We start from the raw sequence: 23753 nt of genomic DNA on the forward strand, positions 1-23753 counted from the left end.
GGCACATTTGGGGATGAAGGTTGTATTAAGGGATGATCATACGTGATGTTTGATTTGTATTGATTTGTATTTAACTGACGAAAGTTTTTTGTAATAATAAAAAAAAAAAAAAAAAAAAAAAATCTGTTCTTATCAGTTTAATATCTGATATGTCCTCTATATGAGGACTACATATTAAGCAGATTTTTGGCATGAGGGGCAGAAATTTGGAGCTTGCTCCTTTCTCTCCACGCATCGACCTAGCATTGCAGTGCCGCTGGGAACGGTGCACTCTGTTCTTACCTTGTAGAAAACCAAACACTCAAACAATTGTCGCGTATCAAAAGTGAATTCTACACTGGCTCAATGAAAGTGAGGTAACGGCCTGGCACACACAAGTGTGTGAAACCGCTCTGATGGCTCACTGCTTTGTGACGTGACCATGCACGGGTCACAATGAGCTTGAACTGGATTCCAAATTGAGTTAGAAGCGTTTGTCAAGAATGGAAACTTGCTTTCACTCAAGACCTTCTGGGAGACTTGGTGAGAAACCAGAGTCAGCATTTTGGAGCGAATGTAAGTGGTTCAGGGATGTATTGCTTAGGCAGGCTTAAAAGCCAATCACAGTAGTCAGGGCAGGAGGTAATAAAGACGTGTATAATTTTGGTTGGCAGATGGGGGCGGGTTGGGAATGTTGCATACTGGGATCTGACATGCGGAAAGCAAAGAGAGGCCTACCGTGAAGGTGGTGACTGTGACCGAGAGGCTCCTCTGCTGCTCTCCAACAGAGGGCCATGCTGACTCTGGTTTCTCTTCATAACGCACAAGTCTTTCGCCTTTTACTAAAGACTTCCGTGGAGAGGAACAAACATGAGTTGAATATATTTTTGGCAGGCTTTGCGTATGGCTGAGCCTTATGAAATCGTGAAAAGTCAAAGAGCTGTCTAGGTCAGAAATCAAGCGCCACAAAGGAGAGCTTGGGCGGAGGTGATAACAGCAGCCATTGTTATGCACACCTACGAACGGGGTACCACAACAAGTGAGATTTGTGCCAAGAGCTTGGCGTGGACATCCAACACTTGGGGCTTATCGCTTCTCGGCCTTTTGGCTAAGATCTAGCAAGTGAGAAGAGATTGCGGACGTGGATTTGCCAAAATGACGTCAGCAACAATTTCACAGCAGGTACTACCCGTGCTGAAAAATACTTTGAGGTTCAAATGGAAGGTTTCTGAAGGTTTTTTGGAGAGGAGAGAATTTGCTCTTAATATTCTTTTTGGAGCTTTGTCCCTCAAAAAAGATGACCTCCTCTGCCTGCAGAGGAATGCCACGGACTGTTTTTTTGATGTTACGTTCTACAATCTCACCAAGATGGAGGAAACGAAAAGGCTGGCTGATCGTTTCGCGGATGGACCACTGAATGAGTACCAGGTGCAAAGCCTTTGCCGAACAGGTGAGCGAGTCATCACAATCCAGATTTATAATCCCTGGGTAACTGGAGAAGCAACCAGATACTTCCTTGCCAAGCACGTGACAGTGATTTCGGGCATGAGGGAAATCAGGGACTCTCTTGACGTGTGGACTGGAAAAAGACAATTTCGTGTGCGACTGAAGGAGAACCCAGATGGGCACGATGGCTTCCACCACCCCCCTGCCTCATTCACCATTGGCACAAATAGAGGATACCTGTACTACCCAGGCCAGCCACTTTACTGCAGAAAATGCACTGACTTTGGACACACGGCAGAATTCTGCACGCAGGTGAGGTGCAGAAATTGCAAGGGTCTAGGACACACAATGGGGACTTGTGACCGCCCCAAAAAATGCAATCTTTGTGGCTCAGAAGGACATTTATTTAAGCACTGCCCTGAGGTTCGCTCCTCTTATGCAAGCATTGTAAGGCGACCGATGTGCGACGATCCTGATGCCTCCTCCCTGAGAGCAATAAACGATGTAATTGATAAACTGTTTGGTAATAATGAGACTGAGGCAGGTGTGGTCATTCCACCTGAACAAACACCATCCCCAGAGGAGAAGCTGTGGAAGGAGACTGCAACTTCAGAGGAGAGCCCTTCTGTTACTGAGTGGACCACAGTGGAAAGCAGGGGAGGCAAGGGGAAAAAAAGGAGGATCGAGACAAACGCCCCCCCCCTGGAAATGGACAGCAGGTTCAGTGTTCTTTCCGAGGTTTTAGAGGAGTCACAGGAGGAAAGGGAGATGGAGGGGCTGCAAGTGAACAATGACCAGGATGTGGAAATTGCAACCAAGGTAGATGGACTGGAGGGTGGAGAACATGGACAAATTTCAGTGCAGACTGAAATGACAGACTCTGACAGTAGCATGCCCCCGTCCGGGTGTGGCCTGGTAGAGTCCCCAACTCCGAGCACAACCATCTCTAATAAAGGGTTTGTTTCTGAGCAATGCTCATTGTCTTCAGAGGGTAACCCTCCCAACTCAGGGCACTCGGTGCCCGAGGAAGAGACACATAAGGAAGGCTTTTAAATTTGTCTGGCTATAGAAATAATGAGGGTAAACACAGTTGTTCTTCTTTTGTGGTCTGTTTGTTTTCTAGTCCCATTCCACATTCATCAGAATGTCCTCATTACATATTATTTCCTTAAATGTTAGAGGTTTGAGGAACACGGCCAAAAGGGAAGTGGTCTTTTCTCATTTATGTTCAATTAGCTTTTCTTTATGCCTTTTGCAAGAGGTCCACTTGAAGAATGAAGAAGACGTAAATCTGTTCTCAAAAGAGTGGACCAAAGGGGATTCTAGGTGGAGTATTGGGGGTGTCCATTCATCTGGGGTGGGAACACTATCTGGGAATAATGAAGTCCAATTTGTTGGCAGTTTTTCAGTGGTACAGGGGAGGGTTTTGGTTACAGACATTGACTGGAAGGGTATGGGGTTAAGAGTACTTAACATATATGCCCACGCTTCTCCAAAGGAGAGAAGGGAGCTTTTTCTTAGTCTGGACACTGTTTTCATGACAAACCGCCATGTGGTAATTGGAGGAGACTTCAATTCCCAAAGTGAGGGCAGCAAGGCAGAGGCCGGTTTAATAAATATTGTAACAAAGTATAATTTGGTGGACTCATATAAAAAAGCTAACCCAGACGATCTTGGCATCACATGGTCAAATAGTAGAGGGGCGAAGAGTCGGATAGATTACATATTTTGTCCGGTAGAATTTCAGGTGACGGGGGCTAAAGTATCACCGTTTTTTACACTGATCACAACATGCTCTCAGTAAAACTAACCTCGAAGATGATCAAAAGTGGTAAAGGGTACTGGAAATTAAACAACAATATTCTAGAGGTCCAGCAGTTTAGGTTATCTTTTAAGTGTTTTCTTAAAGAGTGCATTCATATGAAGGTATTTTATGATAATGTCTGTGAATGGTGGGAAAGCACAAAGCTGCGTATTACATACTACATACAGAATTATTCAAAAGAATCAAGGAAAGACGAATTTAAATTATACTACCAATTGCAAAAATCAATAAATAAATTAATGGAACAAAGAAATGCAGGTGGACAAATCGATGAGGACTTGCTGAAACAAATGCAAAATAAACAGAGATTATTTTTTCACAACAGAGCAGAGCCTATAAATTCCGGTGTCTTAGAGAGAAGTGGGAGAGTGACGAAAAGTGTTCCCCCTACTTCTTTAGACAGTCCAAAGCACAGGCGAAGAGGAGGAGGATAGTTTCCATTTTAAATGATACAGGTGAGGAGATTAACGATCCTGATGGTCTTGCTGAAGTTATCTCTCGTCATTTTTCCAAGTTTTTTATTGCGAAAAGGTTGACTACAAGAAAGGCACAACATTGTTAGATAATATAGACAGATTCATTCCTGAAGATCTGAGAACAGAGTTAGATAAAGATTTTACATTAGAAGAAATCCTGAGGGCAACCACGTCTTTGAAAATGGCAAGGTGCCAGGAATAGATGGGACTCACAAAAGAGTTATATATAATATTTTGGGAAGACTTTGGGCCACAGCTGTTAGAGTTGTCACTTACATATGTACATCTGGGATTATGGGGGAATCCATGAGAAAAGGGGTGATATCCCTGCTGTTTAAAAAGGAGATGTCAACAAAATATCAAACTACAGGCCTCTAACAATGCTGTGTACAGATTATAAGATTTTTAGTAAGGTTTTGACAAACCGTTTGGTGTCTGTTCTACCTTTTGTCATCGGCTCAGATCAGACATGTGCAGTACCTGGCAGGCAATTGAACTGGAATTTACAAATGCATAGAGATATATTATCTTATTCTCAGGACAGAAATATACCACTAATTGTCCTCAGTCTTGACCAGGAAAAAGCTTTTGACAGAGTGACCACGGTTTTTCTGTTAGGACATTAGAAAAATTGGCTTCGGTGTTAGATTCAGGAGTTGGTTGAGGATCTTATACACAGAAGTTGGAAGCAGAGTTAATGTTAACGGCAACCTTGGTGAGTTCTTTAAGCAAACCAGAGGGGTCAGACAGGGCTGTCCAGCATCAGCCCCCTTGTATGTGCTATTTATTGAAATTCTAGCATATGCAATCAGGAAAAATGTTAATATCAAGGGTATACAGCTGCCTGGTGGTGAATCCTTGACCATATCCCAGTATGCAGATGACACTGTACTGTACTTAAAAGATGATTTCTGTCTGCGGGAAGCTATGCAGGTCATCGACATGTTCTCAGGTGCTTCTGGTTCTAAAATCAATACAGGAAAATCCCAGATTAAATACTTAGGAAAGTGGAAGGACAGAGTTGATAACCCGTTAGGGCTCTCTCTGTGTGCAGGGCCAATGACCTTACTGGGCATATCCTTTGGAAATGACAACGATGGAGAAACTAATTGGGAGACAAAGTTGGGAAAAGTGCTGAAAAAAATTAATATGTGGAAATTAAGAAGGCTGTCCATTAGTGGTAAGGTTTTGGTTATTAAATCTGATTTATTGCCGACATTACTTCATGTGGCTTACGTTTTCCCCATGCCTGCTTTAGTTTGTTTAAAATTGCAAAAAGCTCTGTTTCATTTTATATGGGGAGGGTATGAATACATTAAAAGAGCGGACAATGTATCAGCCGGTCGAAAGAGGTGGTAGGGACATGCCCAATTTAGGTTTGAAGTTCAAAGTTTTATTTTTTTCAAATATATGTAAAATAATGTTATACCCACCTGAACACAAATGCCAACCATTGATCAAATTCTGGCTTGCCATCCCTCTGAGACCGCTAGTGGTGAAATGGGACAATAGATTTCCCAAAGCAGAGGTCATGCCCGATCATTATAAAAAAATTATAAGGTGGGCAAAGAAATACAAGGAGTGTTGGAATAGAGATTCAGTAGTCAATCACAAAAAGCTGTATACAATGTTGATTGCTAAGCTCGACCCTAAAGATGGTTTGCATGTTCCTAGTGACGTGTGGAGAGGAACCCAATGCAAGAGCCTAGAAAACAGATTAAGAGATTTTAATTGGTTAGTGCTTCATAGGAAATTAGCTGTGAGGAATACGCTATTTAAGCACAATCTAACATTAAATAAAGATATGCCCAAGGGATGGATGCAATGGAGTAGAAACTGTGGAACATGCATTATTCGAATGTCCTTTTGCAAAACTTTTGTGGAAGAAATTGGGCCAAAGATTTGGGTTTCTCAAAGATGTGACTTGGGCAAAAGTTCTATACATGGATTTTTAAGTTAGAAGGGAAAGAAAAGGTGTGCAAAGCCTTAGAACTTGCATCAATTGTGAAGGCTAAGTTATGGGAGGTAAGATGTAGCATAATAAATGGGACGGAAAAGTGGTCAATAGAAAACACTACACAAAGCATTGAAGACACAATGCGGAGAAAACTTAAATTGGAGGTGAACAAATGGGGCATCGACTCAATTAAAGATCGATGGAAAATTATTTTTGAAAATCTGTAGACTGCCCCATTCTTCGTCACATAGAAGACTGAATAGTGATGAAAGGGTTTTTCCTTTCCGTATTGTACTTCCTTTTATTTTAATTCATTTTATTTCATTTACTTTTTTATATTACTTATTTTTATTTTTATTTTTATTTATTTTTTCTGGTGAATTCTGGCGTTGATAAGTTGTGGAGTGCTGTTGATGTTTGTACGATAAAGTATTGTACTGCTCATGAGTGTAATAAATTATATTTTTCCAAAAAAAAAAAAAAAAATCTGTTCTTATCAGTTTAATATCTGATATGTCCTCTATATGAGGACTACATATTAAGCAGATTTTTGGCATGAGGGGCAGAAATTTGGAGCTTGCTCCTTTCTCTCCACGCATCGACCTAGCATTGCAGTGCCGCTGGGAACGGTGCACTCTGTTCTTACCTTGTAGAAAACCAAACACTCAAACAATTGTCGCGTATCAAAGTGAATTCTACACTGGCTCAATGAAAGTGAGGTAACGGCCTGGCACACACAAGTGTGTGAAACCGCTCTGATGGCTCACTGCTTTGTGACGTGACCATGCACGGAGTCACAATGAGCTTGAACTGGATTCCAAATTGAGTTAGAAGCGTTTGTCAAGAATGGAAACTTGCTTTCACTCAAGACCTTCTGGGAGACTTGGTGAGAAACCAGAGTCAGCATTTTGGAGCGAATGTAAGTGGTTCAGGGATGTATTGCTTAGGCAGGCTTAAAAGCCAATCACAGTAGTCAGGGCAGGAGGTAATAAAGACGTGTATAATTTTGGTATGCAGATGGGGGCGGGTTGGGAATGTTGCATACTGGGATCTGACATGCGGAAAGCAAAGAGAGGCCTACCGCGAAGGTGGTGACTGTGACCGAGAGGCTCCTCTGCTGCTCTCCAAACAGAGGGCCATGCTGACTCTGGTTTCTCTTCATAACGCACAAGTCTTTCGCCTTTTACTAAAGACTTCCGTGGAGAGGAACAAACATGAGTTGAATATATTTTTGGCAGGCTTTGCTGTATGGCTGAGCCTTATGAAATTGTTAAAAGTCAAAGAGCTGTCTAGGTCAGAAATCAAGCGCCACAAAGGAGAGCTTGGGCGGAGGTGATAAGCAGCAGCCATTGTTATGCACACCTACGAACGGGGTACCACAACAAGTGAGATTTGTGCCAAGAGCTTGGCGTGGACATCCAACACTTGGGGCTTATCGCTTCTCAGCCTTTTGGCTAAGATTGATTGGAGAGACGGAGACAAAGCTTAACAAAGAAGGAACACAACCGACACAAAGATGACCAAGGACCAGACAAGCCCAAAGGTCGGGGTGAGGTACACAATACGCTTCCAGGTGGAACCAGTTGAGGAACTTCTGATGTCGAGAGACTGGTTCTGCAAAAATGTCATCATGGACCAACTGAGTCTGAAGGTAGAAGATGTGTACTGCATCCAGTGGAACCAGCCAGAAAAAGCCAGGTGCTGCTGAACCCTGACCCAGAAGGACCTGGAGGACTGAAGCATCCACCCGCTCTTTTCAGCCTTGGTGGGGATCGCGGTTACCTGTTTTATGCCCGGCAACCAGCTTTCTGTCGGCGTTGCAGGCAGTCTGGCCATACAGAGGCAGGCTGTTCCGGAGCCTGCTGCCGTACCTGTGGCCAAAGACTGCACGGGGCCCAAGGCCTGTCATGGATGTGGGGGACTGGGCCATCTGTACCGCAACTGCCTTAGCCGAAGCAGGACCTTCGCGGAAGTGCCCAAGTCCACTGGAGAGCTGGAAAAAGCCAAGGATCCAGGAATGGGACCCGTGCCTGCAGGGAATGGCTCAAGCACACCAATACAGGCAGAGCCAGCTACGGCTCTTTCTAAGGGGGGAACAGAGGAAGCCCCCCTGGAGAAAGGAACAACCGGAAGTGCCACTGGGGATAGTGAAGCCCAGGTGCCCCGTGACAACGCAGGGGGGGATTTTCCTCCCATCACCCCAGGTCCAGCCACCTCCAAGGTCAAGAAGGGGGCACGGAAAGGATCGCAGGCTTTCGGAGTGGGGAAGACAATTAGAAGCGGAGAGAGTAAGGAGGGGGGCCATAGTAAAAAATCAAAGGCGGAAGGCAACAGGGCAGAGGGACAGACACAAGAAAAGGGAGCAGATGGTGGGATGGTTGGGGGGGTAGGGCAGCAAAGAAGGGCTGCAGAGGAGGGAGGACATCAGGAGCGGGAAGGGGGCAACACAGGGCTAGGTGAGGGTGGAGAGGCTACGGAGCAGATCGGAGGAGATCCAGGTGATCTGCTCGCCGTCGGTTTGGGGTTGGAGCTGGATTTACCTCCAGACCTGCTCAATATACCATCCCCTTTGGGGGAGGATGCATATGAGGGACCCAACAGGCCATCAACATCGCCTAATCCAGTGCCCTTTTCCTGGGGGGACCAGATGGACAGTGAGGACCTCGTCTTGCTGTAGGGAGTTTTTTTGGGTGTTTTGGTGCGGTAAAGACTTTAAAAATACAAATTATAATGGCTGCAGTTAAGATTCTTTCATTAAATGTAAGAGGAATGAGGGACGCGGTTAAAAGAAGGGTTGTTTATGATTTTGTGGACCATCTGCATGTTCAAATTTGTTTATTGCAGGAGGTTCATTTACGGGACATGGGGGATGTTGCAAAACTCTCAAGGGAGTGGACGAAAGGGGACTCAATCTGGAGTGTGGGGGGGGTCCACTCTACAGGTGTCGGGATTTTGTTTGGTGTTAAAGAGATTAGGGTGGAGGATGTTTTCATAATTGTTCAAGGGAGGATAATGGGTGCTGACATCACACGGGGGACAAGCAAGCTGAGGGTTTTTGTGGTGTATGGACCACAAACTCAGAGGGAACGACGAGAAATGTTTGAGTTAGTAGAGCCACACCTGGCCACCAATAGGCAGGTAATTGTAGGGGGGGATTTCAATGTGCAGTTAGGTAAGGAGGGGGACACCAGCGATAGTTATATCTCCCACCTGATGGCCAGACACGGGCTAGTAGATGGGGGGAGGATGGTCAGGCCACTGGTAGACGGTCCCACATGGCGTAACTCACGTGGAACGTTTAGACGTCTGGACTACGTGTTTGTAGAAAAGTCTTTGAGTCTGGTGTCAGGTCGACGGCTCGCTGTGTTCTTCTCTGACCATGGTGGGCTGCTGTTTGAGGTGCGCCTGTGCCTGCCTGTGTTTGGGCGTGGGTACTGGCATCTCAATATTAGTGTATTAGAGGAAGACAATTTCAAACAAGGTTTCGTACTGTTTTTCAAAAACCTTCTAGGATTGAGACCAATGTATCCTGGGGTGATGGAGTGGTGGGAAGTAGCCAAGAAATGGATACAAATGTTTTGCGATAAGTATTGTAAAAGGAAGGTGAGGTTGGCCAAGAGGGAGGTGTTTCGCTTTCAGCGCCTCCTTGAGCTCGAGTACAGCAAAGGAAACTGCGGCAGCACTGTAAATCAGCGGGCTTGTGACTTCCTCAAAGTAAAGCTTAAGGAGGTCTTTGAGGGCAGGGCCCGGGCCTACCTGTTGCAGGCGCGCCGAAGTTTCCTGGAGAAGCACGAGACATGTTCCGCCACTTTTTTCAGCTCAATACGGGCTGACAGGAAAAGACAGGTACAGAGAGGTCAGTCAGGGAGTAGTCGCACCTCCAGTGGTGGGGACCCCGTCAAAGATTTGGAGGGGGATACAGCCACGGGGGCTTGACAACGGGCTCAAAGACCTAAATTGGTTATGCCTGCACAAATGCCTGCCAGTGCGGGAAATCATTGTACCGGCATGGGTTGGCAAGATCCTTGGACAACCTGTTCAGGGGAGGAAATGGTCAGGCATGTCATGTGGGACTGTCCAGTGGCAAAGGTAGTATGGGGTAAAGTGGGGGAACGGCTAGGGCAGGTAGTCACAGGATTTAATCTGACCTGGGCCAGGGTTGAAAGAGGTTTAGGCACAGGGAATGGTCCTTTTAATGTCCCAATGTGGCATATTATAAGTATAACAAAGAGGAGTATCTGGTCGGCCAGGCAAGACCTGGTAAAGACAGATAAAGACAGTGGGGTGGAAGGGATAATGAGGAGGGTGGAAGCAGATGTAAAGGGGAACATCAAAAGGGACATTGAGAAGTGGGGGAAACATGCAGCCCTAGAGAGGTGGAAAGGAGGGTTTGGGTGGATATGGTGAAAAAAGAGGGAAGGCACAAGGAGTTCTTTGGACTGTTTTTGTTTTTTTCACCTTTATTGTTGCAACATGGACTGGGGGGGTTTTGGAAAAAGAAACATTCTATACCTGCAAAGGGGCACATTTGGGGATGAAGGTTGTATTAAGGGATGATCATACATGATGTTTGATTTGTATTGAACTGACGAAAGTTTTTTTGTAATAAAAAAAATAAAAAAAACCAGAGTCAGCATTTTGGACCGAATGTAAGTGGTTCAGGGATGTATTGCTTAGGCAGGCTTAAAAGCCAATCACAGTAGTCAGGGCAGGTGGACGTGTATAATTTTGGTTGGCAGATGGGGGCGGGTTGGGAATGTTGCATACTGGGATCTGACATGCGGAAAGCAAAGAGAGGCCTACCGTGAAGGTGGTGACTGTGACCGAGAGGCTCCTCTGCTGCTCTCCAACAGAGGGCCATGCTGACTCTGGTTTCTCTTCATAACGCACAAGTCTTTCGCCTTTTACTAAAGACTTCCGTGGAGAGGAACAAACATGAGTTGAATATATTTTTGGCAGGCTTTGCTGTATGGCTGAGCCTTATGAAATTGTGAAAAGTCAAAGAGCTGTCTAGATCAGAAATCAAGCGTCCACAAAGGAGAGCTTGGGCGGAGGTGATAAGCAGCAGCCATTGTTATGCACACCTATGAACGGGGTACCACAACAAGTGAGATTTGTGCCAAGAGCTTGGCGTGGACATCCAACACTTGGGGCTTATCGCTTCTCTGCCTTTTGGCTAAGATCAAGTGTAGTATCTGTTCTTATCAGTTTAATATCTGATATGTCCTCTATATGAGGACTACATATTAAGCAGATTTTTGGAATGAGGGGCAGAAATTTGGAGCTTGCTCCTTTCTCTCCACGGATCGACCTAGCATTGCAGTGCCGTTCCATGTACGCCTCAGATGTGCCATCTTCTTAGGATCAAGGACCCTGAGTATATTTATTCCATCATATGGCACGTACAGGAGTCAAGAAGAAATTGTCACGCTCTCAACAGTATTGGAAAGACACTTGAATAAATCTTCCATAGCGTTTTCTGCCCTACAAAACGAAATAGATGACATTAGACATGTGGAGCTTCAAGATGGGATGGCTCTGGACTTAATTCTTCCTTCACAAGGGGGAGTATGTAAGGTTATTGGCACAGAATGTTGTACGTACATCTCAGATGCTTCCTCAGCAGTTCATGACGTGATATCAGACACAGAGCAGGGTATCAAAGAATTGCATGAAGACCATGGTTGGAATCCTTTTGGAGACACAGAAGCATGGACAAGATTTTGAAGAGCTTCTCTTCTTAAAGGACTGGTATGGATAATAAACATAATTTTGATTATGATTGGCATTATCCTGGTTATAACCATCTTTAAGGATTGTGTCAGAAGAGTTGTTATGACTCTGTCCAGCAAACAGACACCTGATCCCAATTGGATTCCCCCTTATTCAGACTGCCCTGATGATGATGACAACACAAAAGCTTAGACTGTAACCTTCTGAATGACAACCCCCTTTGCTTGCTAGTGTGTTAGCCTGTCTATGTCCACGGAAACAGCAAAGTGCCTTTCATATTATAAGAATTTATGATGAAATGTTTGGGATCTTTGTGATTTGACATTTTTTATGTTTAAATATCCTGTAATTTGTAATTTCACCCCTGTGTCTCCAAGCCCCGCTCCTGGAGCCCTCCCTCCTCTGCATCCCATCTCCCTTCCCACTGTCAGCCCCCTCCTCTTGGGGTTGACAGTGTGTGGCCACCTTCCTGCAGAAGGCATTTAGCAGCACTTGGATGCATTCATCATGACCTCCCCATACTGGCCCAAGAATGCAGCCAAGGCTATGGCTGTCACAAAGGGATTGTAACTGCACAGTGATCACTCTGAAATTGGGCCAATCCAGACTCCGGGTCAAGCCAGAAATGTTGCTCCAGCCTCCTTTCTGGAGATTTCAGTCACTCTTTCATGTAAGTCCTCGCTCATCATAGTGCGTACCCTTTCCACTGGATGCAGTATACGTCCTCTACCTTCAATTGGAGCTGGCCCATGATGACATTCTTGCAGAACCATGACCTCGACAACAGATGTTCCTGCAGTGATTCTGCCAGAAAGCGCACCGTGTACTTCAGCCCGATCTTTGGGATCATCTTTGTCTCGATTGTGCTCCTTCTTGCTGTATCTTTGTTTCCTCATATAGAAGACATATCAGATATTAAACTGATAAGAACAGATACTCCACTTGATCTTAGCCAAAAGGCAGAGAAGTGATGAGCCCCAAATGTTGGATGTCCATGTCAAGCTCTTGTCACAAATCTCACTTGTTGCGGAAAGTAGCCAAATCCACTGGTTGGACTGAGGGAGCCAAGGAGCCAGGAAAGGGACGGCTCAGGTAGACCAGTACAGGCAAACCAGAGGATTAATCAGCGCAGCTGAGGGCTGTTAGCGGATTGATCCTCTGGTACCAAAGGCAGCAGCGGAGCTGCCAGAGAGAGACATAAGCAAAGCTCATTTTCATTTTAATATGTTCTTATGTTACTGAAAATCTTTTCCCTTATATGACTAATGTGGTGGTGTTTTCTGTGAATCAAGCACAAAGTCAAACACTTGTCTTTCAGTAAGTTTAATCCAACATCTGCAGATGGACTCACAGTGCACATCACCTGAATGACATGTACAAATGAGCTAAGAACAGAGGAGAAATCGGTGTACTTATAACTCAAAGCCCCCTCCCATTGGGGAAGTGAAGGTATCTATTACCAGATCCCAACTATTTGCTCAGAGACACCATAAAGTTAAGGCTTCAAGAGGCCATAAATTTAAAGTCCCTGAGCAATAATTGTAGCATCCCCGGCTGAATGATGGTCTGACTCTCTTTTTACTGATGGTTCACAACCCTTTATTGCCATCTCCATACATGCTGTGATAAGTGAACACACCGTATGAGCTTGTGCCCTTATCAGCCAGGTGCTAAACAACTAAAGGTAATGTTTTTCATTCAACAATGAGGCACACCTGCCATTTTATCGATCATCTTTATTTTTCGGAACTACCTTTTCGAAATAAATGCATCAAATACTAATAGTGCATGTTTGGACAAAATTAACACAGAATTCAGAAATATATATCTATATGTCTAAAATACATTCTAATGAAAAACTAAATGTTTGTTAGGTCATTTACAATAATCGTAAACCTAAAGTTGCCCTTTTAGATAAACAATCTGGTCAATCTTTCACACACACGTCTGCTCATGCAATATCACATACACAAACATTTTCATTACATTTCCCCCCTTTAAGCATTTTATGCTCACTATTCACTGATCATTTTCATACAAACTGAAAAAGAGTTATTTTCAGAATATGGGATGCAAACACGAATGCTTTACTAAATAATGACCAATACTATAAAGGATACGGGTGTGGCGTGAAGAGGATGGTTAAACAGTCTCTAGAAGCAGGATCAGCTTCTGAACTGGGCGTTCGACAATAGAGGGCTTGCCAGAACGCTGTCCCTCCCTTTCCTTTTTCTGATCTCGAAGACGAATCTTCACTCTTCTTACCATCTGTATCAGTCACTGTCTCTACAACTTTGGCCAATCTCCACTCGTTGCGTGGCATACCATCTGCCTTCTCCATGACTATGTTGCCGACCATCAGGTTTCTTCTCGGAGCATGCCAGCGTTGTCTTGTGGCAATGTTAGAGAGGTACTCTCTTTTCCAACGGCTCCAGAATTGCTCTGCAAGATACTGAACGTAACGACACCTCTTGCAAGCATACATGTCCTCTCTGATAAAGCTGCCAGGAGGTGGTAAGGCTGCAACAGATTTTAAGGTGAGCAGGTGATTGGGCGTTAATGGTTCGGGACTGTCTGGATCACTCAGATTGTCCACTGTGAGCGGACGACTGTTTAAAATAGCCATTGCCTCATAGAAGAACATGCGCAGAGAGGCATCATCCAGCCTACCTGATGAGGATGAGAGAGTGGCTTGAAGAACATTCCTCACCGTTCTGATTTGTCTCTCCCATACACCTCCTGCATGGCTTGAGTGTGGAGCGTTCATGATGAAGTCACACTGCCTCTCAGCCAGAAATGTTGTCAGACAATTACAATCCACCTGCTTTAGAGCCTCACTCAGTTAATTTTTAGCTCCAACAAAATTACTTCCTTGATCACACTGTATGTGACATACTGCTCCTCTTAGGGCAATAAAACAACGAAGGCCATTAATAAAGACATCTGTTGACATGTCATCCAACATTTCAAGATGGACAGCCCGGCAGCAAAGGCATGTGACAAGAAGTCCATATCGCTTGTGCACCTTACGTCCCTGTTTGGTGTAAAATGGACCGAAACAGTCCATTCCACAATAGGTGAATGGTGGTGATGGATCTACATGGTCTGGCGGCAGATCTGCCATACACTGCTCTTCTGCAGCTTTCCTGTGTTTCCGACACTTAACACACTGATGTACATATGCAGCAACAGTTCTGTTTATTCCAGGAAGCCAGAACCCATTAGATCTGATCTCAGTAATAGTAAGACACTTTCCTTGATGTCTGACCTGATCGTGATAGTGTGCAATTATCATCTTGGTAATGGGATGATCCTTTGGGATTATCACTGGATGTTTCTGTGAGGTAGAGAGAGATGCGTTTTTCAGTCTTCCTCCCACCTTGAGGATTCCATCTTGGTCAAGGAAAGCATCCATCTGATATAGTTTACTCTGAGATGGAAGACGATTCCCTTTGCTGAGCAACTTAATCTCTTCTTGGTACACTTGTCTCTGTAAATCCTTTATGACAATGCACTGTGCATCTTCTCGCTCTTGGACAGTGCTGTGGCCTGTTGATTTGTTGCCTTTGACACGGTGGATGAGACGTGCAACAGCTTGAGGGACCTTATACCATGATGAAAACTTTGACAAACGGTCTAAGAGACTTACTTGTTCTGTGGTCTGTGTGTTTAGTATCTGAACCCTTTTGATTTCAGGGTCTCCAATCGGTATTTCTGTGATGACATCTGCAGCTGGAGGTAAGTCCTTCTCCCATAGGAACTGAGGTCCTGTGAACCAGTTTGACGTGAGAAGCTCACCTGCACTTGAACCCCTCGAAGCCAGGTCTGCAGGTCCATCTTAATTCACTTGTCTCAAATAAGAACATTGACCATAACCACATGTGCTTGCATCAGAGAAGTGGTGTAGCTCTTTTCTCAAGACTCATCCAAAATCAACTGGCACATAGGTATGTTGATTTTCTCCAGATTTGCAAGATCACTCAGCCAGCGTTCCCACACTGGTTGTAATTCACTGAGGAGAGGTTTGTCCCAGCCTGTGCCTTGCCTACACGTTTCCTGAAGCACCCTTTTCCCAATGAGCACGAAGGGAGCAATAAACCCCAGCGGGTCATAGATGGAGGCAACTGTGGATAGTATGCCAAGATGAGTTGCTTGATGATCCTTAATGCAGATACGAAATCTGAAGGTATCAGATTCAATGTGCCAAAGAATCCCTAAGGCTCTCTCCAACGTTGAATCATTGAAGAAGATATCAAGAGCTTTTACTTCAATGGCATGCTCAGATGGGGGAATACTCTCTAGCACTGACTTGTTGTTGGTCACAAATTTGTGCACTCTCAGACCACCAATAGCACAGAGGTCTTGAGCTTCCTTAGCAAGCTGAATAGCTTCATCTACACTTGCTATGCTCGTGACGCCGTCATCAACGTAGAAGTCTCTCATAATGAACTGTGAGCCGAGGGGGAACAGGCTCTCGTTCTCCTTGGCAAGATATTTTAGTCCATAGTTGGCACATCCTGGCGATGATGCCGCACCAAATAGATGAACCTTAATGCAGAATTCCTGTGGCTCTGCACTCAGGTCTCCGCCCTGCCACCAGAAGAAACATAGATTCAACCCTTTATGCCATCTCCATACATGCTGTGATAAGTGTGAACACACCATAAGAGCTTGTGCCCTTATCCGCCAGGTGCTAAACAACTAAAGGTAAGGTTTTTCATTCAACAATGAGGCACACCTGCCATTTTATCGATCATCTTTGTTTTTCGGAACTACCTTTTCAAAATAAAAGTATACCATTTCTCCTACCGTCAACACCATTTCAAAATAAATGCATCAAATACCAATAGTGCATGTTTGGACAAAATTAACACAGAATTCTGAAATATATATCTATAAAATACATTCTAATGAAAAACTAAATGTTTATTAGGTCATTTACAATAAAAGTTGCCCTTTTAGATAAACAATCTGGTCAATCTTCCACACACACGCAAAATTTCCATTACATTTCCCCCCTTTGAGCATTTTATGCTCACTATTCACTAATCATTTTCATACAAACTCGTCATCCTGGAATGGAAGATTCCATTCTAGATGTGAGTCAGGAAGTTGAACATATTGTCCAACTGTAGACTTGATTATGGAAGTAACCATAGCCTTAAAAACAAGGGACAATACAACAGGCCAACAACACTAGTACACAAATGAAAATCAGAATAGGTGTCAAAAACTTCAATAAAACATTTTTCAATCATTCAAAGTTAACCATGACCACAGTTCCACCCTTCAGGAATCTGAGTGTCCTTGTTCTTTTCTTTGGACAATAGGTCATTTAAAATGGGAAACGATATGCGTCATATTGTCAAAAATGTCCACTGTGTATGTGCAGCAATCCGTCCCGATTAAGTGACAAACACCTCCTTGGCTGGCGAGCATCATGTCCAAAGCCATCCTATTTTGCAGATCCACATTCCTGAGGCCCTGGACACTGGGAGAAGAGTTGAGAACCCAGCCCCCACTAAAGATGTTAAATGTTCCAACTCCAGAGCAATCTCATCTATTTGTGTGCGTTGTTCACAGTTCCCCACCGTGGGAAGAACCCTCCAAATCCTTTCTTCTGTGGAGACACTCTCACTGTGGAACTCTTATCTCTTGATGGCACATAATAATGAGTGTAACCTGTATGGAAGTTAGTGAGCTTGGGTCTCTCATTGGTGATCCTCCTCTCAGTTGTCATCATGGCTCTATACCATGCATTGTCTTCAGGCTTTGTCAGTTCATCAGGGACGTCGAACAAAAGTTATCGTTTTGTTCTGCCTTTGATGCTCAGGTAAATTTTGGTGTTGTTCTTCCTGCCAAGGTTTCACGTGCCATAGCATCATTGGCAGGACGACGATGACGGTGAGCAAGAACAGGGAACACATCTTTTCCCTCGAACTGCATCCCAGTCGTCCCATCAGGTGACACTGTTTGTCCGTCTGCGCCATTGTATCAGCAGTGTCATCCTCGCCAACCCCCTAAGCAAACTGTCGCCTCTTCTTCAGATTAGAGACTTGTGGCCCTACAGGTTTTCACACCCCTCCTTGCTCGCGAGCACAAAGCAGTTGAAGGCTGAAGGCTCACTCACTGACACCAACGCACGCTCTTTCCTGAAGAATCCACTCGTGGCTCAGGAACCTTCCTGCAATGGCTTGCATGTATCCAGGTTGCCCTTTCTGCGACCTTCACTGCCGTCTCTGGATTTTGGTAGGGTCCTTCACCTGTTTGCAGATATCAGAAAGCACAGGGGACAGGTTGCACAATAATACATTTCTCTAAACAGTGCCTTTGCCCCTGCTGATTAGTCCTGCTTAAAAGCTTCTACTCGCCTAGAAAACATGTCAACAACAAGACAGTATTTCTTTCCCTGACTTTCTCAATTCAATAAAATCTATATCAAATCCCTCTATGAATGATCAAACTGTTTGTTTGGTGGTGGATGTGCACTTTGTGGAATCTGGATTCTTCTACCTATGTTATTTGTAACACAAATTACACAACTCTGATAAAAAAAAGAATCCTTTTGTAAACCAATATATCTATATCTCATTGCTTGCATATGGGATGCCTCCCTTTTGACACCCTGACCCTGGTCACGTGTAAATTTAACCTAATAAGGAAACATATCTAGGTAAACAAGATTTCCCATTTGGCCCACACTAAACTCTGTCAGCCACCAAACAAACTGTTTTCCTCTCAACAGCTTATTTATTATTATATATATACTTTTTCCTGACTGACCCTTGTTTGCAGCTCCTATAAATCTGCATTAGGTGTTAATAGCACATCTCATACAGAAACGCCTTAGACAGGCAGGCTGTGTTCTTTGCTGCAGCCTTTGCAGCAGCATCTGCCCTCGCATTCCATTGTGAAACTGAGTCAAGGTCTTTAGTATGTGCTCCACATTTGCAGATAGTAATCAGTTTGGGTAACAACACAGCATCAAGCAGAGCAGCAACCAAAGCATGATGAGTTATGGGTTTAAGAATCTCCTATTAGCCCAAAATCTGCCAAAATCATGTGCCACCCCCCATGCATACCTGCTATCAGTGTCGGTGTTGACACTCTTGTCACTAGCATATTTGCATTCTTCAGTCAATGCAACCCATTCTGCAGCCTGTGCAGAATAATGTGATGGGAGTGGTTTAGCCATAATTGTATCATACAAAATTGTAACCCACTTGGTTTCTACCAGTTGCTGCATCTTTTGATGCTGAGCTGTCCACAAACAACTAAATTTCTGCATTTATCAGCGGTTTATCCTTTAAATCTAATCTGGAGGATTTAAACCTCTATCTGTGCAACTGGGTGCTGGGGTTGATTCCTCTTTCTGTAACAGTGATGCCAGACAGCAGACGTTTCCTATCTGCTTTCTGTTTTATTTCCGGTTTATCCCATTGTATAAAAACCTTCCTTTTCAACTTCTTGTGGTTGCACTCTGAGCCATGTTGCTGGCTGTGTAACCCTTTGCAGAGCTAATAATTAAAACTCAAAGAAAACTCCGGTCTGAGAAACTCATTATTTCAAATCTCATGATAAATTTCCACTTCAATAGTTAGCAAAGTTGAAAGATAGAGTTCTTGACAGTGTAGAGGTTGGCAAAATTCACACTTATGCAACATTAATGAAAAAACATTTGTGAAAGAAAAACATTTATTATGAAGATAATAAAGTCTAAAAACACAAATTACTAAAGATGAACTTACTATATAAAGATGTGTATGTGAGTATGCGTGTGTTGTGTGTCTGTGTGAGTGAGTGTGCTTTCAAAATGGCGGCTGGCCACTATGAGGGCAATAAACCATTCCCCCCTGGTATGTTTACGACATGTAGCGGGGGGCAGAGAGATGTGTGGGGAGATATGCATGTGTGTGTTGGTGCCAGGTTAGAGAAAGTAGCTAGATGCATGCAAAGACTGTGAAGAGCATAACATAACTAACATTAACTTTCAAATAACTTATAACCAAAATATCACAGCAACACAAATCAAACTTATAAACATCACACGGAATCGAATAAACAGTCTTTGCTTAGCCTAGTATAATTGTTAAGCCCAGTTGTGTTACTCGTCCATGGAAAGGGAAAAAAAGGGTTGCTGTGCTGTTCCAAGTTCTGTGAAGTCGTCTTGCTGGTTTGTGGCTCCTGCCTTTGTGGTTCTGCTGTGCGATGCAGCGGTTTTGCTGTTCGTTGTTATGCAGGACCTCGTGTCGCTGCTTGAAGGTTGGTAGAGCTTGGATTGGGAGGAGATTTCCTTGTTGAGGTGAGTGAAAAGCTGTACCTCTCCTCCATTGAATTTGAGCAGACCGAAAAGGTGAGCTCCTCTCGGAGGGTTGCGTTGAGTTGAGGAATCGAAAAGAGTGAGCTGGACAGCCACCCTTCTCCTCTGAGAGTTTCGTGGAAAGAGAAAGGAGGGGGGGGAGAACTGGGCTTATATTGGCATGGTGATCTCATGGGTCATGGGGCCCAGAGTGACCAATAGTGGTTGAAACTGATGTGCTGTTTGAAGTCCAGTGAAGTCGTCTTGCTGGTTTGTGGCTCCTGTTTATGTGGTTCTGCTGTGCGATGCAGCTCTTGTGCTGGTTCTTAGGCAGGCCCTCGCGTCGCTGCCTTTTGGAAGGTTTTAGCAGTCGGTTGGTAGAGCTTGGATTGGGAGGAAGATTACCTCACTCGATGAGTGGAAAGCTGCACCTCTCCCCAATTGAAGTTGAGCAGAAAGAGAGGTGGGCTCCTCTCAGAGAGTTGAGTCGAAAGGATGAGTCGAAAAGAGAGAAGAGAGGGGGGACTTGGCTTATATTGGCCTGGTGACCTCATGGGTCATGGGGCCCAGAGTGACCAATAGTGGTTGAAAGTTGTGTCCCCAGTCGTTTTTCACACCTCTGTGTGACGTTGAAGCAGCCTGGGAGACTGAGTTCTGGAGAAGAACAAAGAAAAAACATGTGGTCAAGGCTTTGATTAAACATGTAGGCCGAACTGTAGTTCACAAATACCAGGTCCCAACAGTGTAGGGAGAGTAGCAGGGTTAAGAACAGTGCATCTTTTAATAGTGATGTTTGGCATTTCAGGCAATACTGTGTTATATCTGAGCCACCTGGCTGTTGAAAGGTGGGATGTCTTTTGCTCAAGCAAAATCATTGAAACAGCATGTGGCACCAGTAAAGTCATCATCATATATCACAACATCACGTGATGCATCACAGCCTTCTCAGCAGCTGCCACAGCTCTGAAACAGGTTGGAAGTCCTGCTTCCTTTGTTTCCCTTACAGGAAAAATAGGTGTACGAAAAGCAGATTTTTCACGTGGAACTATCACTCCAGCTAGAAAAAGAGATTAAAAAACTGGTTTAATACCTTCCACTGCTTCCTTTTTCAACAGATGTTGATTCTGACATGGTCTATAAGAAGATTTAGGTTTTATCACTATTGGGTCTGCTCCTCTGATCAGACCCACATCATATTTGTGCTCAGCCCACAAACATGACGGTACCTGTTTCAACTCAGGAATGTCGTTGACGTTTACAACAAAACTGAATCCTTCATCAATTATCTCAAAAGATTTTCCTACTTGCGGGGTATGTCTAACATTGATAGTCTATATCAGGAATGAGTTCAACACTCCTAATGTTAAGCTCTGCTGGGTCCATGTTTGTGGTCGGTTCGTACTGTCAGGGTTGGGTTAAGCAGGTGGACCCAGAAGCAGAGCTTTAAACAAAAAGTGTCCTTTTAATAGGAAAATGTCCAACAGAGAAAAAACAACAAACAGAGGAATCTCAAAAAAAGTCTAAACTGAAAAACAACTCAGAGCACACAGGGGAAAACACCAGGAACTTACTATAAGACAGAAAGGATGCGAGCACAGGAGACAAGGCATTTACGACAGGCATTACGACAACGAACCGACAAGGGGAAGCACAGAGACTTATATACACACAGGGAAGGCAGGGGCAATTGAACACAGGTGGAACACATGAGGACTGGTGCAGACAATCACAAAGACAGGAAGTGAAGAAAGAAAACACACGGAGCAGAAACTACAAAATAAAACAGGAAACAGAACACAGGGAGTGGGAAAACATGAGACACAGAAACAACTCATAAACAAACATAAACACAGGGATAAACATGAAACGAGGTAATAATTAAACTGAAAACACTCCTCATAAAGAGGCGGAAAATAAACACTCAGAAGACAAAACCATTACACCTAATTGGATTTAGCAGAAATCTTTTGCGATTCACCTTTAAACCTCTGTTTAAGATCCTTCACTAGGATTAGATGTCTTTTCCCATCCAGTAGTATTACACCTTTTGGTCCAAAGTTCCAAAACTTTCCACTCAAATAGTTTTTTGTTTGATTAGTGGAACATGGGTATCAGAATTTCATACCCTAAACAAATATTTTGCCAGTGAGTCTATCAAAGCTACTGATACAACACGGTGATTACTGTTCCAATATAACCAACTTAACCTATCCTTCTCTTTACGCAAACATTCTCTATAACATTCTTAACCTAAGTTTGTCTTTACTTTATGGTTCTCTTCTCTGCGTTATCATAACATCAGTGATTACATCTGTGGTGAGTGCCTCTGCCTCTGGCAAGAGGGTGTTATTTACAGAGGTGAGAAAAGAGTCTGGAATCTTCCATTGATATGCATATATCAAATCCTCCTTTCCATACTTAACAAATGCTGATGTTCTTTGGACTCTAGTTACTACCAATGCCTTGTGGCATTGAAATTAGCATAATACCCAATGAACACATCAAATCTCTTCCCATAAGATTTATCGGGCAGTGTGGTGACAACAAAAATGAATCTTAAAATTTCCTTCAACCTCATCATGACAAGACAATGGTAGAGTGTATCTCTCTATCACTGTTGTACCTGTTGCTCCAATCGTTTTGAGATACACTACCATTCAAAAGTTTGGGGTCACCCAGACAATTTCGTGTTTTCCATGAAAACTCACACTTTTATTTATCAAATGAGTTGCAAAATGAATAGAAAATATAGTCAAGACATTGACAAGGTTAGAAATAATGATTTTTATTTGAAATATTAATTTTGTTCTTCAAACTTTGCTTTCGTCAAAGAATGCTCCATTTGCAGCAATTACAGCATTGCAGACCTTTGGCATTCTAGCTGTTAATTTGTTGAGGTAACCTGTAGAAATTTCACCCCCCGCTTCCTGAAGCACCTCCCACAAGTTGGATTGGCTTGATGGGCACTTCTTGCGTACCATACGGTCAAGCTGCTCCCACAACAGCTCAATGGGGTTGAGATCTGGTGACTGCGCTGGCCACTCCATTACAGACAGCATACCAGCTGCCTGCTTCTTCCCTAAATAGTTCTTGCATAATTTGGAGGTGTGCTTTGGGTCATTGTTCTGTTGTAGGAGGAAATTGGCTCCAATCAAGCGCTGTCCACAGGGTATGGCATGGCGTTGCAAAATGGAGTGATAGCCTTCCTTATTTAAAATCCCTTTTACCTTGTACAAATCTCCCACTCTACCAGCACCAAAGCAGCCCCAGACCATCACATTACCTCCACCATGCTTGACAGATGGCGTCAGGCACTCTTCCAGCATCTTTTCACCTGTTCTGCGTCTCACAAATGTTCTTCTGTGTGATCCAAACACCTCATACTTTGATTCGTCTGTCCATAACACTTTTTTCCAATCTTCCTCTGTCCAATGTCTGTGTTCTTTTGCCCATATCAATCTTTTCTTTTTATTGGCCAGTCTCAGATATGGCTTTTCCTTTGCCACTCTGCCTAGAAGGCCAGCATCCCGGAGTCGCCTCTTCACTGTAGACGTTGACACTGGCGTTTTGCGGGTACCATTTAAAGAAGCTGCCAGTTGAGGACCTGTGAGGCGTCTATTTCTCAAACTAGAGACTCTAATATACTTGTCTTCTTGCTGAGTTGTGCACCGGGGCCTCCCACTTCTCTTTCTACTCTGGTTAGAGCCCGTTTGTACTGTACTCTGAAGGGAGTAGTACACACCGTTGTAGGAAATTTTCAGTTTCTTCGCAATTTCTCGCATTGGAATAGCCTTCATTTCTAAGAACAAGAATAGACTGGCGAGTTTCACATGAAAGTTCTCTTTTTCTGGCCATTTTGAGAGTATAATCGAACCCACAAATGTGATGCTCCAGATACTCAACTAGCTCAAAGGAAGGCCAGTTTTATAGCTTCTCTCACCAGCAAAACAGTTTTCAGCTGTGCTAACATAATTGCACAAGGGTTTTCTAATCATCCATTAGTCTTCTAAGGTGATTAGCAAACACAATGTACCATTA

At 43.8% G+C, this 23753-nt stretch overlaps 5 non-coding genes and 2 pseudogenes across 5 annotated transcripts; 6 read left to right on the top strand and 1 right to left on the bottom strand.

The window, feature by feature from the left end:
• Positions 1 to 80: 80 nt before the first annotated feature.
• Positions 81 to 276, top strand: LOC117756814. The gene has a single exon (XR_004612881.1). It is a non-coding gene; the product is annotated as a U2 spliceosomal RNA (small nuclear RNA).
• Positions 277 to 777: 501 nt separating this feature from the next.
• On the top strand, positions 778 to 889 carry LOC117756822. Its single transcript, XR_004612887.1, has one exon. It is a non-coding gene; the product is annotated as a U5 spliceosomal RNA (small nuclear RNA).
• A 5253-nt stretch (positions 890 to 6142) lies between these two features.
• On the top strand, positions 6143 to 6323 carry LOC117756813 (annotated as a pseudogene).
• A 502-nt stretch (positions 6324 to 6825) lies between these two features.
• Positions 6826 to 6938, top strand: LOC117756856. Its single transcript, XR_004612920.1, has one exon. It is a non-coding gene; the product is annotated as a U5 spliceosomal RNA (small nuclear RNA).
• Positions 6939 to 10546: 3608 nt separating this feature from the next.
• LOC117756857 lies at positions 10547 to 10659 on the top strand. The gene has a single exon (XR_004612921.1). It is a non-coding gene; the product is annotated as a U5 spliceosomal RNA (small nuclear RNA).
• A 180-nt stretch (positions 10660 to 10839) lies between these two features.
• Positions 10840 to 11033, top strand: LOC117756809. The gene has a single exon (XR_004612879.1). It is a non-coding gene; the product is annotated as a U2 spliceosomal RNA (small nuclear RNA).
• A 1244-nt stretch (positions 11034 to 12277) lies between these two features.
• LOC117756817 lies at positions 12278 to 12388 on the bottom strand (annotated as a pseudogene).
• Between the last annotated feature and the right edge of the window lie 11365 nt (positions 12389 to 23753).

This window comes from Hippoglossus hippoglossus, chromosome 22 (assembly GCF_009819705.1).
Source record: "Hippoglossus hippoglossus isolate fHipHip1 chromosome 22, fHipHip1.pri, whole genome shotgun sequence".
In the NCBI taxonomy this organism is placed as follows: Eukaryota; Metazoa; Chordata; class Actinopteri; order Pleuronectiformes; family Pleuronectidae; genus Hippoglossus; species Hippoglossus hippoglossus.